This window comes from Eumetopias jubatus, unplaced genomic scaffold (assembly GCF_037043125.1).
Source record: "Eumetopias jubatus isolate StellerSeaLion01/CBP00866 unplaced genomic scaffold, mEumJub1_p1.0 scaffold_7, whole genome shotgun sequence".
NCBI classification, from domain to species: Eukaryota; Metazoa; Chordata; class Mammalia; order Carnivora; family Otariidae; genus Eumetopias; species Eumetopias jubatus.
Genome location: NW_028274813.1, coordinates 26,599,142 through 26,616,663, shown reverse-complemented (window position 1 = coordinate 26,616,663; position 17,522 = coordinate 26,599,142). Strand labels below are relative to the sequence as shown.

Here is a 17,522-nt window from a genome sequence, read left to right as displayed (position 1 = left end):
CCTCAGGCAACCACCCAACGGTAGAATGAACAGATGCACTGTGGTATGGTCTGCAATGGAATATTATACAGCAGAGAAAATCAACAAATTACAGCCACACAGAGCAGCATTCATGAAACTAAAAACCACAACATGCAACAAAAGGAGCTACTCACAACAAAATAACCAAGTAAGATTCGAGTTATATAAGGCTCAAGAATAGGCAAAATGAATTCTACTGTTTGGTGCTACATTCACATGCGGTAAAACAATAAAGAAAAGCAAGAATAGGATTAATGTATAAAAATTGGTGTCCTGGTTACCTCCGATGTGGAAAGAGGGGGCTGAGTGCAGTACCTGAGGTACTATAGTGATATTCTTTTTCTTATCCAGGTGGTGGGTCTATTGGTATCTACTTGATTTATATTCTTTAAACTGTATATGCATGTTTTACTCATATATATAATATATCCCACCAACCATTTTTTTTTAAAGAAGGAAGAAAAAAAGCAAGAGTCGGGTTTTTGGCCATTTTGCTCTGTTGAAGAAGGCAAGATAGCATTTAAGGACATTAGAAACATTTCCACAAATAACACTTAAAAGGGAAAGAGTTCAGGCACGTGGAGGGCTAAGTTTTGGTGGTCTGGAAAGTTCATTTATATATGATACCTGCTCAGCTTCTTCTCTCCATCCAATGGAGATTATAGGTAGTGACCTGGGGTCCCATCTGTTTTCCAGTGAATTTCTGAATTTTGCATTGGCTAAAACAGAAAAGACAGAGGAGCCTTAGTTGGGGCTCCTCGGAGATGGCACAGAGCACTTTTCACCAGTCAGCTCCAAGTCTGCATTTTGGCCTCTTTCCTTCCCTCTGGCTGCCTCCACAGGCATCACCTGGAAGCTGGTTATAAATGCAGAATCTCAGGTCCTACCCCAAAGCTACTGGATCGGACTCTACTTTGAATGCACAAGTGTGAAAAGCCCCACTCCAGCCTAGACCATGACCAGGGACCAGACATCCAGCTCTTTACACTTTCAGGAAAACCCACCCTTTAAACAGGCCCACGGTGGACACTCTTAGTACTGAACTCCATGCTGCAGTAAATAGTACACAGAAAAATTTGAATGCATGCATTCATTCAATTAATATTAGGATGAAATTGCCATTCTCTAGGTCAAAAATTGTTGAATATTGTCAGGTTGATAGGGTCTAGCTCTGAATATTTATTGAGCTCCTCTTATGGCCAGGCATAACGGGAGTGTTGGGGACAGAGCAGTGGGCCAAGCCAGCCTTGGTGACTGTCTTCTTAGACCTCACAGTCTACCAGGAGAGACAGCCATTACTTTTTTAAAAATCCACACAAATAATGTAATATCACAGTATGGTAATTGCTACAAGGTAGAGGTCCCTGGTGCATGGCTGGCCCACGAGTGACATGTTTCAGAGCTGGGGGCGGCGGGGGGGGGGGGAACGGCTGTGGCCAGAGCTAAAATCTCACAGATGAGGATGGCACGGGAGTGAGGGGTTCCAGGCAGAGAGCACAGCAGGTGCTAAGGTCTCCTGCCATTGATTCTAGGGAAGGCAGAGACCCCGCCCTAAGTGCAGGACCCAGCTGGCCTGGGCTGCCTCTCTCCTCTCTCAGAGGACTACCAGAGAGGTAGCCGGGTTTGTCCTCGGTGGCTCCCCACGCTTTCTGCTTTTCCTGCAGCCTCTGTGTTTAAAAAGGCTGCCAGGGCTTTCTCTCCCCCATGGGAAGGGACTGGCCGACCATGGTTTAATGGTCCTGTAGTCAGATTTAGTCACTTCACATCTGTGGGCCCTGCTTTTGATCTTTCTTGTTTGAGTAAACTTTGGTGGCCTTCTTTCATTCATTCCCTGAATGCCCATGAGGATCTCTCTTGCTGGTAGGACTTTGCATGTGCTGGTCCCTCTGCCTGGAATGCCGTACGGACAGCCTGCCCGCCTCTCTCCATTCCAAATACCCGCCTTACTCCTAGGCATTGGCAGCACCTGTGCAGGAAGATCTCTTTATCCCGTCCCCCCAGATCTTGTGCTCCCACAACCCCCGCACGTAGTCAGGCGAAAGGCGCATCACCCCTTAGCACCAAGTCTTATTTTCCTCCTCAATCCTCCTGGCACCCAGCTCAGGGTGCAATAGATGTTCAATACTCAGTTGCTGAATACAAAACATGAAACATTTTATTTAACCAGAAGCACAGCTGTGGCTGACACTGTGGGTTGACCAGTTGGCTTTCTCTCTGCCCTTTTTTTTTTTTTTTTTTGTGCTGTGTTGCTTGGAGCTGTAGTAGCCATGTTTTAACCATAAGAGAAAGGCCAACAGAAACAAAGAGACAACAGTACGGATGTTGCTGAGCCGCAGAACCAGATCCAGTGGCTACTCATCTCTGGACTTCTCCTCATCTAAGGAGAGCGAATGCCTATTTAGTCCACGGTTGATAGATTTTTCTGTTATTTGCTGCTGGTAGCGTGCCTGATGAGATGTGTCTCAGTGGCTGCCAGCAAGGGTGCTGGGAGAAGGAGAGAATAGAGTCCACTCTTTGGCTTGTCAAAGAAGGAAATTAACATTTCTCGAGCATGTTTACGTCCTAGGCTATTACCCTAGTTGCTTCATGTATATGACATTTAATCTCTACAAAAATAGAGTTATTTTGGCATTACACAGATGAGACAACAAAGGCTCAAGACCTGCGGGACTCGCCCCCGGCACGGAGCTGACGTGGCAGAGCTGGTATGGTGCGGGGCACGGCTTGCTCTGCTTCATCCCACTGCTGCCCGGAGAGAAGGGTGGCAGGCTCTTAACAGAGTTTGCCAAGTGTTACTGGGGTGGGCGCACTGGGGGTTTGTCTTTAATCGAGATCTCTCCCCAGTTGACTAGGATCCTTCTAGCTCAGCATCCTTTGTGTCCCGCAGCTACACTAGCTTCATAAATGTCACCCCGTTGCAGTTACAGCAGCAGCCGATGGCTTTGTGGGACAGATGGTCATGCATGGCCAACATTAACACCGGCCCCTGTCACTGGTGGAAACACCCTGCAGAGAAACAAGTCCTCTGCCCACAGCTCAAGCATTTTGCTCAGCAGTGCTTGTGTCTTGGGGGTCCCTGAGCTAAGCAGTGACGGGGCAGGTGGTCCTCACAGCTTCCCTTTCTCTGGCCGCTTTGGCGCGTTCTCTCTCTTTCTGGCTCTAAGTGCCTAGTACTGGCAGGTTTTCTCAGTTTCCCTTACTGAGAGGAAAAACCAAATTTATAAACACAATTGCATCAGAGTGTTGGTTGTTTAATGTGTTCCTTCTCTCAGGTCCCTCCCCCACCGTTTTCCATCCCTGAGAGCTGGATGTGATGCTACTGGTAAGCACCCAGCCCAAGCCCAGACTGTCAGAACAATCCTTGTCCTTGGCTGGGGGTGGACAACAATCTTCTTGGCCCTTCCTGCTTTGAGACCTCGAGACATTGTGCAGGCTCTGTGCCAGGCTTCGGTGCTAACAACCATGACGTAAGTATCATGAGCCCATTTTACAGGAATGAGAACTGAGGCTCTTACCCAAGGTCCACACAGGGAGAACTTAAAGCCAAACTTGTGGGACTTCAAACCCGAACTGTAGCCTTTTTGGCCAGGGTGTTTCTCCCCTGGTTCTGCCGCCATCTCCATCTTACTTCCTACTCCCCACCACCATTCCCAGGGAGCCCCCAAATTCCCCATTAAAAGACTTATTCCTTGAGGCTGAAAGCATTTTGATTTTCAAGAGTCTCTGTTAAAATGCAAAAGCCCCAAGGAAGTATCATCCCCTAAGCCTTTGTAATACCAGAGTAGGGAGAGTTTAATGAACCAGTGGGGGTGGGGGATGGGGGGGTTGGCCACAAGTGAGGCCTGAGGGCAGGGAGGAGACGGGCAGAATAAAAGTGTTTAACTGGCCCTGGGCCCCTATCCCCTGGGGCCTTGATGAGCCCAAGGTTAGCTCTCTACCTGATTCCCAGAGGCCTTAAGGCTGGTCAGTTTCAGGGAGCTACTCCTCCGTGTGGGCAATGATTCTGAAAGCACCTTCATCCCAGTCAAGTACAGTCTAATAAGGCCTGGGGAAGGGAGTCTGGAGTGCTCCGTGGACAGGAGGCAGCTGAGCCACTTGCTCTCTCCTGACCTTGGGACCCAACTGATGCAGCTCGGAGAGCCAGGTCCTTCCGAGGTGGGTCTGAGCATGTGGTGTGTGCACTTGTGTGTTGGTGGGCGAGGGGCTCAACCCTACCAGCTGACCTAGCCCTCTGGGTTGTTACGGCAACCTCTCCTTGAGCTGATCTCAGATGGTGTGGATGTTTCTGAAGGCAAGCTGTTAACTTCCTGGCTGACAGTGTTGATTTAGGCTGGACCGAGAGACCCTCTAGATAAAGGGACCATCACATTTCTGGCTTTGACAACTTGGGCTTCCAGAACTCAACCGTAAGAATCAATATTTGTATTTTGGGCTTGGCACGGAAGTCCCTTTGCTGACTGCCCCTCCACATTCTGAGTCACGGCCTGAAGGCAGGCGACAAACGTCCGATGCAGGTTATCCTCGTAAGGACTAAGCAATAGTTTATCCACATGCCAGGCATTGTGATAAGCACTCACATGCCTCATTTACCCCTACTACAGCCACATAGCATACAGAGGGGAGCTCAGGCTGCAGGGGAGGGCACCGATGTTCCATGTTAAGGGAGGCTAAGTGGCTTGCCTGGGGTCACAGAGCCAGGCGGTGGTAGGAACCTGGAATTGAGCCCAGGTTGCCTGACTGTCGAGCCCGTGCTGGTATCACCAGCACACTGCCTCTCAGTCTGAGTCCTGTGAGCAGACCCGCAGGGGAGCAAGCATGTATATACGGGGAGATGGATAAACAGAACCGGAGGAAATACAAAGGCAAGCCCAGGTTAGAGGGGCCTTCCCTTTCGCTGCCATTCTGCATTGCATGCCCTGTGGAGAGAATGTGTAAGAGGCACCCCCCCAGGATTTAATTATCTGGAATAAATATCAACTCGCCTCCTCAGAAGTTCAAATTTGGTTTAAAATAGCCACACAGTGATTTTCAGTCTTTTTAGAGTTGTAATGCTCAGGTGCTTTTGCTTGTTTCTTTGTCTTTCTTTCTTTCGATTTTGTAAATATCCCTTTTGTAAAAGGACATCTATCTGTGATATGAAATTCAATAAAAAAATGTTTGCTTTGGGGTGCCTGGGTGGCCCAGTCAGTTAAGCATCTGACTTCTGATTTTGGCTCAGGTCATGAACTCAGGGTTGTGAGATGGAGCTTGGCGCTCAGCGCAGAATCTGCTTGAGAATCTCCACCCCCACCCCCGTCCTCCCCCGACTCACACGCTCATACTCTCTCTCTAAAATAAATAAATAAATCTTTAAGAAAAGAGTTTGCTTTGAAATCTTCAGTGAAACCCCTTAAGATAACTGGAGATGCCTAAAGCTGCTATTACCTAAACTAAGTGGAGCAGATTACTAAGCGTGTCCACCCTGTGAACACTGATTGAGTTGCACACTTAGGATCTGTGAACTTCTATGTTTGTATGTTACACTTCAATAAAAAAAATGCACTTAAAGTATAGAAAAAGAAAAGAGTGGGGCCCTTTCTGAATGGTGTGCAAATTAGAATGAGGGTATAGGCATCTAGGATCTCAGTTTTTGGTGGAGCTGATGCTGGAATTCTGGGTCTCACCTGCAGCTCTCAGGGCCCCCTAAGGCTTGTCTTACAGGCACGCCCTTGTGAAGACTTTTCTCATGGCAGCCTGTTGGGGCCCCGTGTCCCTGCCTTGTAGCTTTCAGGGGCTCCAAACATAGAGTTGAGTGTAAAGACCTCAGTGCATGTGTGCATGTGCACACAAGTGTGCAAGACAGAGAGGCTGGCCAGCAATTCTGAAAGCAGTTAGATTGTTTTTATTTGCAGGGCAGCTCCAGTACATGCTAGCTGTGTGACCCTCAGTGAGCTCCTTAACCTTTCTGAAACATAGTTTCCTCATTTGCAGAGTGAGGATGGTAATAGGGCCTACATAAGAGAATTGCAAAAAGAAGGATTAAGTAGGATAATTCACATAAAGGGTTTAGCTCAGGATCTGGTACACAGTCAACACCAACCAAGAATAATGTATGGAATCAGCATCCCTGGGAATGCGGCTCAGGCATCCAGTCCTTAACAAGCTCTGTAGGTGAGGCTGACACACAGCCAAGGTTGGGATTACACTCCGACCTGGCCTCTGCCCCCACCATGGCCCATGGAAGATCTACAATGCTAATTCTCTTCTCTCCCTCTCTCCCAGATTAGAGCAGAGGTCTTCACTTTGGGGAGGGGGCATGGATGCCAAAGGAGAGTCATTCCTTCCTTCCTCCCACAAACATTCACTGAATGTGTGCCAAGCACCGTGGGGGGGAAGGACAGACAGATGGTCAGGTGGGACTCCTGTCCTTCCGGGAGCTAAATGCTCACAAAGGAAACTGCTCAACGGCAGGCACTGTGGGGAAGAACACTGAGCCCCTGGGCTCTGCTTCCAGTTTTGCCCCATTTGAGCTTCTCTGGCTGTCATTTTTACATCTGGAAAATGAGGGGGATAGACTGCATGCTTTTTGAGACCCTTCCATCCCTGGAGAAATTCTATGAATCCATAAGTGCATCCCTAAAAATGCTGTATTGTGAAACTCAGCGCAAAGAAAACATCAACTCAAATAAAAATGGGCAAAAGACCTGAATAGGCACCTGACTGAGGAAGATACACAAATGATAAAAAAGTATACGAAAAGATGCTCCACATCACAGATGATTACAGATTGCAGATTAAAACAACAATAAGATACCACTACACACCTATTAGATTGGTCAAAATCCAAAACACCAATGACACCAAATGCAGGTGTCGTGCAGGATGCGGAGCAAAAGGAACTCTCATTAGAAGCTGATGGGAATGCAAAAATGGTACCTCCACTTTGGAAGACAGTCCATCTGTTTCTTACAAAGGGAAACATAGTCTAACCATACAACCCAGCAACTGCAGTCCTTGGCATTTGCCCACATGGGTTGGAAAATGATGTCCACACAAAAGCCTGCATGAGAAATGTTTATAGCAATTTTGTTACAAAAATCGGAAGCAACCAAGTTGTCTTTCCATAGGTGAATGGATAAATTGTGGTATACCCAGATAATGGAATATTTTCAGAATTAAAAAGAAATGAGCTAACAAACCATGACACTGGAGGAAATTTAAATGAATATTGCTAAGTGAAAGAAACCAATCTGAGAAGGTTATATACTATATGATTCCAACTATATGATATTCTGGAAAAGGCAAAATTATGAAGGCAGTAAAAGGATCCATGGTTGCCAGGAGTTAGCAGGGAAGAAGGCACTGGGAATTTTTAGGGCAGTGAAACTACTCCAGATGATATATGGGTGGATATATGTCATATGTTTGTCCAAATTCATAAACTATACAATGCCAAGAGTAAACCTTAATGTAAAATATGGACTTTGGGTGATAATGATGTGTCACTGTAGGTTCATCAGTGTAATACATGTCCCTCTTTGGTAGGGGTGTTGGTAATGGGGGAGACTGTGGAGGGGGGGCAGAGAGTATAGGGGACCTTGAACAACACAGGTTGAAACTACATGGGTCCACTTATACATGGATTTTTTCTTCTTCTTTTTAAAGATTTTATTCATTTATTTGACAGAGAGAGAGAGAGAGTAAAAGCAGGGGGAGCGGCAGGGAGAGGGAGAAGCAGTCTCCCCACTGAGCAGAGAGCCCAATGTGAGGCTCGATTCCAGGACTGCAGGATCATGACCTGAGCTGAAGGCAGATGCCCAACCGACTGAGCCACCCAGGCACCCCTATACGTGGATTTTTTTCAATAAATACAGTACAGTACTGTAAATATATTTTCTCTTCCTTATGATTTTCTTAATAACATTTTCTTTTCTCTAGCTTACTTTATTGTAAGAATACTGTATATAATACATATAACATATAAAATAGGTGTTAATTGACTGTTTATGTTATCGATAAGGCTTCCGGTCAACAGTAGGCTATTAGTAAAGTTTTTGGAGAGTCCAAAGTTATACACAGATTTTCAATGGCATGGGGGTCAGTGCCCCTGACCCTTGAATTGTTGAGGGTCAACTGTAAGTGGGAAATCTTTGTACCTTCTGCTCAATTTTGCTGTGGACCTAAAACAGTCTTAAAAAATAAAGTCTATAAAAATCAAGACCAAAAACAAATAAAACGCCAAATAGTGCATGGTTAAGAGCACAAGGTTTGGAGTTCAACTGTTTGAGTTTGAGGCCTGACTCTGCTTAACTAGCTGTGACCAACAGCAAATTAGCTAAACATTCTGTGCTTTGGTTTTCTCATCTGTAAGATGGGGATAATAATAGCGCCTGCTTCATGGGCTTTTGCACGGATTAAGCGAATTAATAAATCTACAGCATTTAGCCAAGTGTTTGGCATTTGGTAAGTGCTCAACCAATATCAGCTACTGTTAAAATGTGAACCTTTGAAAGAGCTGATTCCAATCAATCGGTTGCTGCTATGTTTTGACCATAGCAATCCCTTGCACTTAGGATAAACAATCAGATGCCTGATGGGATGACTTCTCTGTGCTGTATGTTGGGGTAGAAGATCTTTTTCAGAGCCAGAGCTTCCAAGCCTATACATGTTCTGAGGCCCAGAGAAAATGCCTCGTGATGGGACCATGCCAATGAATCAGGCAGAAAAAGCAGTGCTGTATCTGTGTCTCGTTTGCCTGAGTGACCTGGCAGGTCCCTCAGTCCCCATTCTTTCTTTCACCAACCAAGCATGTTGTGTTTCTGATGTCACTCTGGGGAAGAAAGCTCTGTGTTCTATTAAACTAAGGTTTGTGTTCAAGCTTAAGGTGATCTTACTATCTTTTGACCATAGCAACCAGCCTTGAGTGTCATGGGCTGTTAGAGGAACTTGGACATTGTGTTGCATACTTAAAATGCACTTAATACTTATTGGACATTCTCCCAAATAGTTCTAATGGCATTATTGTGTTTGGAATTTATGCACATATACATCAAAACAAGTAGTTTGCATTTCGATTTAGGATTTTTATTTTATTTATTTTTTATTTTTTGGGTGGGCAGCAAAGCAGGTTTATTGAGTGATAGTACAAAGCTCCCAAAGAGGGAGGGGGCCCGAGAGGGTTGCCCTAGGATTTTTTTTTTAAAGGACATATTCTTTTTAGGCCCTAAGAATCTGAAATGATATGTATTGCTTACAGATAAAGAATGAGCCAGGTATTACTGTAATAAAGAACTGTAGGCACTGTAGTTGACCTTGGCCAAAAAGGGTCACTTGGTCACAGCCTCTAAAGACCAAGGAGTGAGTGGCCTCAATAGGCAACTACACTTTCCCCTCCCAAGAAGATTTATCCATGTCACCCCACTTTCACTGATAATGATCGCTGTGATAAAGGACATCCTACAGTGCTAGATGTGAAAGTCTACCAAGGGCTCACATGAACATTAAGCTACATCATTTGAATGTCACAGCAGCCTTGTTAGATGAATCTGAGGCTCTCAGAGGCTGAGTCCCACTCAAGGTTTTTCAGTTGGTAAGCAGCTTAATTTGGACTCAGCTCCTTGGCTTCAAAGCCATACTCGATCCTTTTAAGTAGTTTTTTTTTTTTTTTTAAGATTTTATTTATTTATTTGGCAGAGAGACAGCGAGAGAGCTCAAGCTGGGGGAGCGGCAAAGGGAGAGAGAGAAGCAGGCTCCCTGCTGAGCAGGGAGCCCGATGTGGGGCTCAGTCCCAGGACCCCGGGATCATGACCTGAGCCAAAGGCAGACTCTTAACCGACTGAGCCACCCAGGCATCCCTTGATCTCTAAGTTTTAACACTTTCTCTCTTTGCTCTATGTGACCTGGTGGCTGGAGTAGGGATCACTGGTTGTACTTCTAAGAGCCCACTTCCTTCTTCCCTAGCAGGGGCAGAGCCCCAGTTTATTTTGTTCAGGTACCTATGCCTCCTCCAAATGATTAAGCCAATCACCATCATCCCAGCATCCTGGCCAGAGACGGGCGGGCCTAGAGGTGGACATGTGACTTAGTCTGGCCAATGTGATGCGAGGGGAGGCCTAAGAAAGAGGTTTGTCACCTTATAAATTGAGTAGGGAAAAGAAACCGTCTTCTTTCTCTGATGGGCAGAACTCTATATTTCCACTGGACTTGCTTTATTTTGATTCCTACTTTATGTGGTCCTTTTTTGAAGAGCACCTGGCTAACTTCCTCTGAGTCTGGGCCCGTGGGCCTTGGCTCATCTCTGGATGGCACCGAGGCTGGGTCTATGGTCTGATGGCACTTGGCACCAGTTACACCCAGGCCAGAGGCAGGGAGCCTCGCCACCCCTGGGAGAGGGTGCGGCTGTCCAGGCTCAGGATGTGCCTGAGTGGCTGGCCCAAGGGAAGCATTGTGGACTCAGGGCCCCCGGTTGCTCTCAGAAGAGGTGGACAGCCAAGCCCCAGACCAAGCAGGCACTTTACTCTGATGCTTCAGTAACAGCGGGAGGAGGGGTGACAGGGAAGGAAGGATACCCTCTTTAAGTGAGTTTTCTCTGTGAGACCATGCTTACTAAGCACTGTGGCTTGGAAAAACCCTTTCTTCTTTGAGAGGCTCTGTCCCAAATAAGAAACCTCCAATAATCAGAAACTAAGTTTTTACACATGGACATCAACCCCTTTGTTCCTAGTACCCTGGCCAGCTTCTCAAATGGGTTTAGTAATCTTAACTGGAGGATAACATTAGCAACACAGAATGATTGCATGGAATTTCTATTTCTAGAGTGAGTCTTCTATTGGTTCAATTTATTCTTTTGTCAACCCAATAAAGAAGGTAAGGAAGGAATTACCAACAAGTCATGTGACACTGGGAAATGCCCTTATGAGTACATACACAACCAACCGCAGACTGTGGGTGAGGCGCATCGTATGTGGCCCCGTTAGTCTTCATGGCGACCCTACTTAGTAGGAATTCCTACCTTCACTTTACCTAAGAGTATAATGAACCTCAGAGAAGAGACCAAGTCTTGGGGCTGGGATTCCAATCTAGCCTCTGCTGCCCATGTCACATGACATTTCTGGGTCTCAATTTCCTGAGATGGGAAATAAGGTTTTTTTAAAAAATTTTTATTGTTATGTTAATCACCATACATTACATCATTAGTTTTTGATGCAGTGTTCCATGATGCATTGTTTGTGCATAACACCCAGTGCTCCACGCAGAATGTGCCCTCTTTAATACCCATCACCAGGCTAACCCATCCCCCCACCCCCCTCCCCTCTAGAACCCTCAGTTTGTTTTTCAGTGTCCATCGTCTCTCATGGTTCGTCTCCTCCTCCGACTTACTCCCCTTCATTCTTCCCCTCCTGCTCTCTTCTTCTTCTTCTTTTTTTTTCTTAACATATATTGCATTATTTGTTTCAGAAGTACAGATCTGTGATCCAACAGTCTTGCACAATTCACAGCGCTCACCATATCACATACCCTCCCCAATGTCTATCACCCAGCCACCCCATCCCTCCCAGCCCCCACCACTCCAGCAACCCTCAGTTTGTTTCCTGAGATTAAGAATTCCTCATATCACTGAGGTCATATGATATATGTCTTTCTCTGACTGACTGGAAATAAGGGGTTTTTAACATGGACTCTCGAAGGTCAGTTTTACTTCAAACTCCATGATTCTATGAATATTCTCCTCTGCCATAAAAAATGGAATTGAAGTATAGAAATGACCTTTGCCTAGCACCACATAAGAAGCTAGATGGGTAAGTGAGCCCTCCTCGAAACCAGATCTTTGGTCTCCCTTCTCTTTGCTCGAGCAATGAATAGCTGGAGTGGTTCCTGGTATTAGGGAACTGAGATCAACTTGTTGCACATCCAGCTGGCTTCAGTGTCCTTGTCTATTTAGCTTCTGGGCAGTCTTCACTGCTGCCAATGCCTTGTCTCTTTAAAAAAGCTCCAGCTTCTCCTCCCAGGGAAGCAGCAGCCTGAGACTGACCCAGGCTGGGTTCCAGGAGCCAAGACTGGACACCTTGTCAGGGGAGATCCAAACTCTAGCATTCAAGAGCCCCCTTCCTGGGGCACCTCAGTCAGTGGAGCATGAGACTCTTGATCTCGGGGTTGTGAGTTTGAGCCCCACGTTGGATGTGGAACCTACTTAAAATAAAATAAAAAAAAAAAAGTATATATAAAAAGAGCTCCCTTCCTGAGCCCTTACTTGTTTTAAGCACTGTTCCAAGAGCTTTCCAGGCAGTAACCCTTTGTATATTTATATATTTAAATCTTTATAATACCTCTCTGAATCCGATATTATCACACTCACCCCATTTTAATAATGATGAAATTGAACACAGAGAGGTTAAGTAATTTGCCCAAGGTCACACAGCTAATGTGCATTGAAGAACAAGATGCAAACAGGGACAGTCTGGTTCTGGAGTCCACACTCTTTACCACTAGGCTTTATGGCCTTGCATGCTGCATTAACCTTAAAAGACCAGGTAACTAGCTGAAAACCACACCTATGGCCATGGGTGACAACCTGAGACACCAAGAGAGTGAACAAGTCTGAGAGAGCTAGGGCTGGGCAGTGGAGATCCCCTGGAGCACTGACTCTTTGACCTACCAGAAGAAGGAGCAAGTCTCCAAAAAGGAGTTTTTTTTTTTGTTTTTTTGTTTTTTTAAAGCAGGCTCCACACCCAGCATGGAGCCCAACACAGGGCTTGAACTCAGGACCCTGAGATCAGGACCTGAGCTGAAATCAAGAGCTGGTTGCTTAACCAACTGAGACACCCAGGTGCCCCTCCAGAAAGGCTTTTTAAAGGACACTTGCCCCTGTGCCAGGGAGTGGAATAGGCCTGGGGCACCAAGCTGATTTTGATAAGTTTCTGACAAGTTGAGGAAGGTTGAGTCTGATGGTTTCTCTCTTTGTCTCATAATAGCCCTTAATTCTCCTTTGCACACTTGAGATCATATAGTTAATTAGCTAATTATTCATTCACTGAAGAACTGGGCCAGTCTTACTCTTAACTGTATTGCTACAGCCCTGCACATGTAGATAATCCAGTATTTGTTGAATGAATAAATGAATGAGTGAATGAATGAATGAGTGAGTGAAAGTCCAGCCCTGTGGTCCGAAGTGTACTTTCAGCCAGAGCTCTTGGGGAAGGCTCTTGGAGGGGAGGGCGCAAAAACAAGTTGGCATTTGAGGAAGTATTTGAAAGGAAAGGCAGGCTTTAAAAAAGAGGAAGGAGAGGATTAGGGAGGTGTATTTAAGAGATAGAGAAACACTGGTGGAGGCGAGGGTAGGGAAACGTGGGCATAAAACCTGAAAGGGAGCCTGTGAGCCTGGCCAGGGCTACCAAAGAAGCCCTTGTCCAGAGGCCTCCCTGGGCAGGACGTGAGGCCTCCCTCAGAGCCTCAGAGCCTCGTCCTGAGACCAGCCCAGAGATTTCTCCTGGTACAGAAGTGAGTTCTAATTGTAACTGTCTTATCCTCAATTACCCAAGGACAGCAGATTCCCCCTCGGTTCCTGGTGTGGGAACCTCTTTTGGTCCCTGGCTGAGTTTCCGTGAGTCTGGCCTGGGGACTCCCCCAGCCCAGGTACCAGCTGGGTAAGTGGTGCTCTCTGGAAAGCCCATTTGGGCCAACGTAGGGCCGTGCTTAGAAAAGCAGGCGTCAAAACCTGGCCTGGACTACCTGGAGTTGGAAGAGCTTTCCTAGAAGTGAAAAATCCCACCCCTGCCCCACACACCCGGCCCACACAACAGCCCAGTCATTGGGCCCCCTTGGCTCCTTCCCACACCTCTCTCTACCACACCACCACCAAATTGTTGAGTGTAAGAGGAAACGCCACCTCCCACAGAAAACCTAGGGGACTTTTTTTTCCCTTTGAATAAACATTTGCTGAAATAACTTTTTATTGGTGGTTGTTTTAAAACACACAGCATAAAAAGCATCCTGAGAATTATTCCCATCATAACTTTTGTTCGGCTAGATCTGTGTCATCAGTGTGGGCCTCAATTTCCTCAACTATAAAATATGGCCCCATTCTCATTTAATATCCTACCAGCGAGTGCTGCACCGGGAGTGACTGGTCATCACATTGTGCCCAGCACCTGGTTCGGTGAATTTTCAAGTGCCAAGAGCCCAGCCTGCTTTCGGCATTATTGGAGGTACGAAAGAAGTTATTTGTTATTTCCTAGCCCCCGCCTCTCATTTATTAGAGTGCCAACGGTAAGCTCAGTCTATGGTAGGTGCTATTGAAGTTTTAAAATTATAAGGTGTTGTCGCTATCTGTAAGGGAACTTCAAGCCCACCGGAATGACAATACGTGTATGAAATAGAATAATTTAAAGGAGATAGAAGTTTATTGACTACACTGCAGGGAGCAGCAGGCAGGACAGCAAAGGAGGAGCTGTCTGCTAAATTGCATATGGTTAATGTTAGATGGGCAGGGAGGTTCTCCTTAAGTTTGGAGGATGGAGAGATCACTGTGGGTTTGACAGATCTAAGAAGACTCCATAGAAGTAGGGCTTGGGTTGGCTCAAATATGATGTTGATGGTGATGATGATGATAATGGTAATGATGAATATAGCCACATTTATTGAACTCTCAGCATGTGGCAGGTATTGATATGGTGCTTTATAAGCATCACATTTAATCCTCACACCAACCCTCTAAAGTAGGCACCAGTATTATCCCCATTTAACAGATGACGGAACTGAGGTCCAAATATTTTATCGAGGAATCTGACCAACCCATAGTAACACCTTCTGGAAGCAAAGCAGACCGGGATTGAGAAGGAAGGAAAGAATGGAGAAGGGTCTTCAATCTCTCTAGGAGCAGTATTAATGTGGGTGCTAGGTGGAGACATCTTTGTAGCATAATGTCTACATTTTTAGACTAAACTTCCTCTTTTAAAAATGGCTTGACGCTTCTTGAATATACATCCCTAAGGTTATAATGTACCTTTCTGGTCTGAACAGATGCAACCGATTCATCTCAAATCTGATTTCTCTGTTATATGTGACCATACTGACAACCCATTTTGGCTTTCCTGGCAGTGGGAAGCCCACTCCTGTCGTCGAGGGAGAGAGAGGATTTGAGGAACTTTGAGGTTTTGTGATTCTGTGTCTGTGCCTTCCTTTCTTCTATCTTCTGCGGCACCCTTTTTCTGCTAACTTCTTTGCTTCCTCTTATTTCTCCAGTTTGTTCATTATTAGCCTCTCCTAAGACTGAGTCATAGACCAGCCTCTGCTTATTCATTAACTCAAAATTTGTCAACCACCTATTATTTGAAATTTAATATTTCTAAAAATCATCTTTGATCTGAGGGAGTTTGGTGATTCTATCTAACAATCCTGGTGTTAACTTCAGGGAGCACCTATGTATGAAGGACTTACACAATGCTATCCCCAACATGATCTTTCATCTTCTCCCTGGGTGTCTTCAGGACAATTTCGAAACACAATATTATGGGTGTAGAATGTATCACATTTCCCCCAGATCCCTCAGGTCCTCATTTCCCCCATTTCTATGAACATCATTCATCTTCCTGGTCTGTCATCCTTTCTAGGCAGGGATGATACCTTCTTTTTGCTTTGCATCCTCAAACAGAATGGCAAATGGTGTGCTGCTCATAGCAAATATTCAAACAAGGTTGTCTGACTAAATTATTTAAATGACTAACTGAACCCTGAGCTGTAAGAAGGCAGCTCGGTGCAGTTCTGTATTTAGTCTCAGATGGTTGAGTGGCATATGATGGATGAGGCAGGAATAGTAAGCAGATAAAATTCCCCAGTGTCAGTTCAGCTGTCCTTTATAAGCTTGACTTTGGGCCATTTTATTCATGTATTCTTCAGTGGTTTCTTTCTTTTTTTTTTTTTTTTTTGGTGGCAAGTGTCAGAAAATCCAACTTGAACTATCTTAGCAAGGAAGAGAAAGGGGATGTATTTATGCCATCACTGTGAAGTCCAAAGACTAATTCAGCGTGTTTTTGTGGTATGTTAGGTTCAGGGACTCAAATGATGACCTCATAGCTGTTCCTCTCTTTGTATGAGTCGGCTCTCTTTTCTTTGGTGTGTTGATTCTATTCTCAGTCAGGTTCTTGTCACATGACAGGAGAAATGGCCACCGACAGCCACAAACTACATTCTCACACCGGTGTTTTAAAGGAAGGGAGTGCCCCTCTTCCTTAACATTCACATAGCAAATCTCAGGGAAGACTCTGATTAGCCCCGTTTGGATCATGTGCCCACCCCTGAACCAATCACCACAGCTTTGAAAATAGACTACTCTAATTGGCCAACTCCAGTCACACACCCACATTTGGTGGGGGGATAAGAGGGCACGAGGACTGAGCCTCCTCCAGGGCCACAAAGAGAGGGAGAGTAGTCTTTCTCCAAAAAACGGAATGCTGAAGAGAACAATATACACCCACAACACTCCTCTCCCTAATTCCACCTGGCCCAGAATTTTAACCAGGGAATTTACTATCTCTTCACCCTCTAAAGACTTATTGTGTTAGATTAAAGAGAAAGTGTTGGGCTTTCCCCGGAAACGGCTGCATTTCTATGGGTGCCAATTTATTATTAAACCTTTAGACAGGGGCACCTGGGTGGCTCAGTCAGTCAAGCAGCTGACTTCGGCTCAGGTCATGATTTCAGGGTCTTGGGATTGAGCCCTGTGTTGGGAGTCTGCTTGTCCCTCTGCCCCTCCCCCTGCTCATGCTTGTGCACTCTCTCTCTCTCTCTCTCTCTCTCAAATAAAATCTTTTAAAAAAAAAACCTTTAGACATACCTGTTGTTTTATAAAACTCTCATCAGTGGTTATTGGAAGAAAAGCATTCTCAGTCTCAGCTCACAAATTTTCTTCTCAAATACTTCAGCTGTGAAAAAAAAATATCATATATATTTTAATATGATATATTTTATCATATACATGATATATGTTATCATATATATTTTATTATATAGGATATATATTTTAATAATATATAATATGCAAATGTATATTTTATTATATTTTATCATATATCATACATATTTTTAATATATCAAATATGTATATCTTTTAAAACTTTAAGCCAAACCACTCCCCAAGATCACTACCATGTAATTTCTTCTCCCACCTGAAGAAAGAGAGTGGGAGGTTCATTTCTCCTGGTCTCTTCTGGTAGGTGTTTGCTTGAGCAAGGGAAGAGCAGGAGGAAGAAACCATCATGAATAGGTCTCTGTAATTTGTAGAATATATAACAGTTACTTTCAACTTTTTGTTTGATTTCGTAACACCATCCTGCCCTGGACCAAAGAATTCTTTATAGCATTTTCTTTAAAATTAGCAAATTAAAAAAAAAATCCCTGCTTTTGAAAAGTTTGTGATAATTCCATGAATCACCAGGGACACAGAAAAATTAATATTGAAATTGGCTTTGTCTGTACCAGGAGCTGCAAAATCAAATGCCCCCCACCCACCCCGGAGCCCAGCCGGT

At 45.1% G+C, this 17,522-nt stretch overlaps 1 long non-coding RNA gene across 1 annotated transcript; it reads right to left on the bottom strand.

Moving 5' to 3' along the window:
- Positions 1-11,576: 11,576 nt before the first annotated feature.
- Positions 11,577-17,252, bottom strand: LOC148163860 (uncharacterized). Its single transcript, XR_015768481.1, has 3 exons — positions 17,163-17,252; positions 16,832-16,919; positions 11,577-12,186 (listed from the first exon to the last, which is right to left on the bottom strand). It is a non-coding gene; the product is annotated as an uncharacterized LOC148163860 (long non-coding RNA).
- Positions 17,253-17,522: the final 270 nt, after the last annotated feature.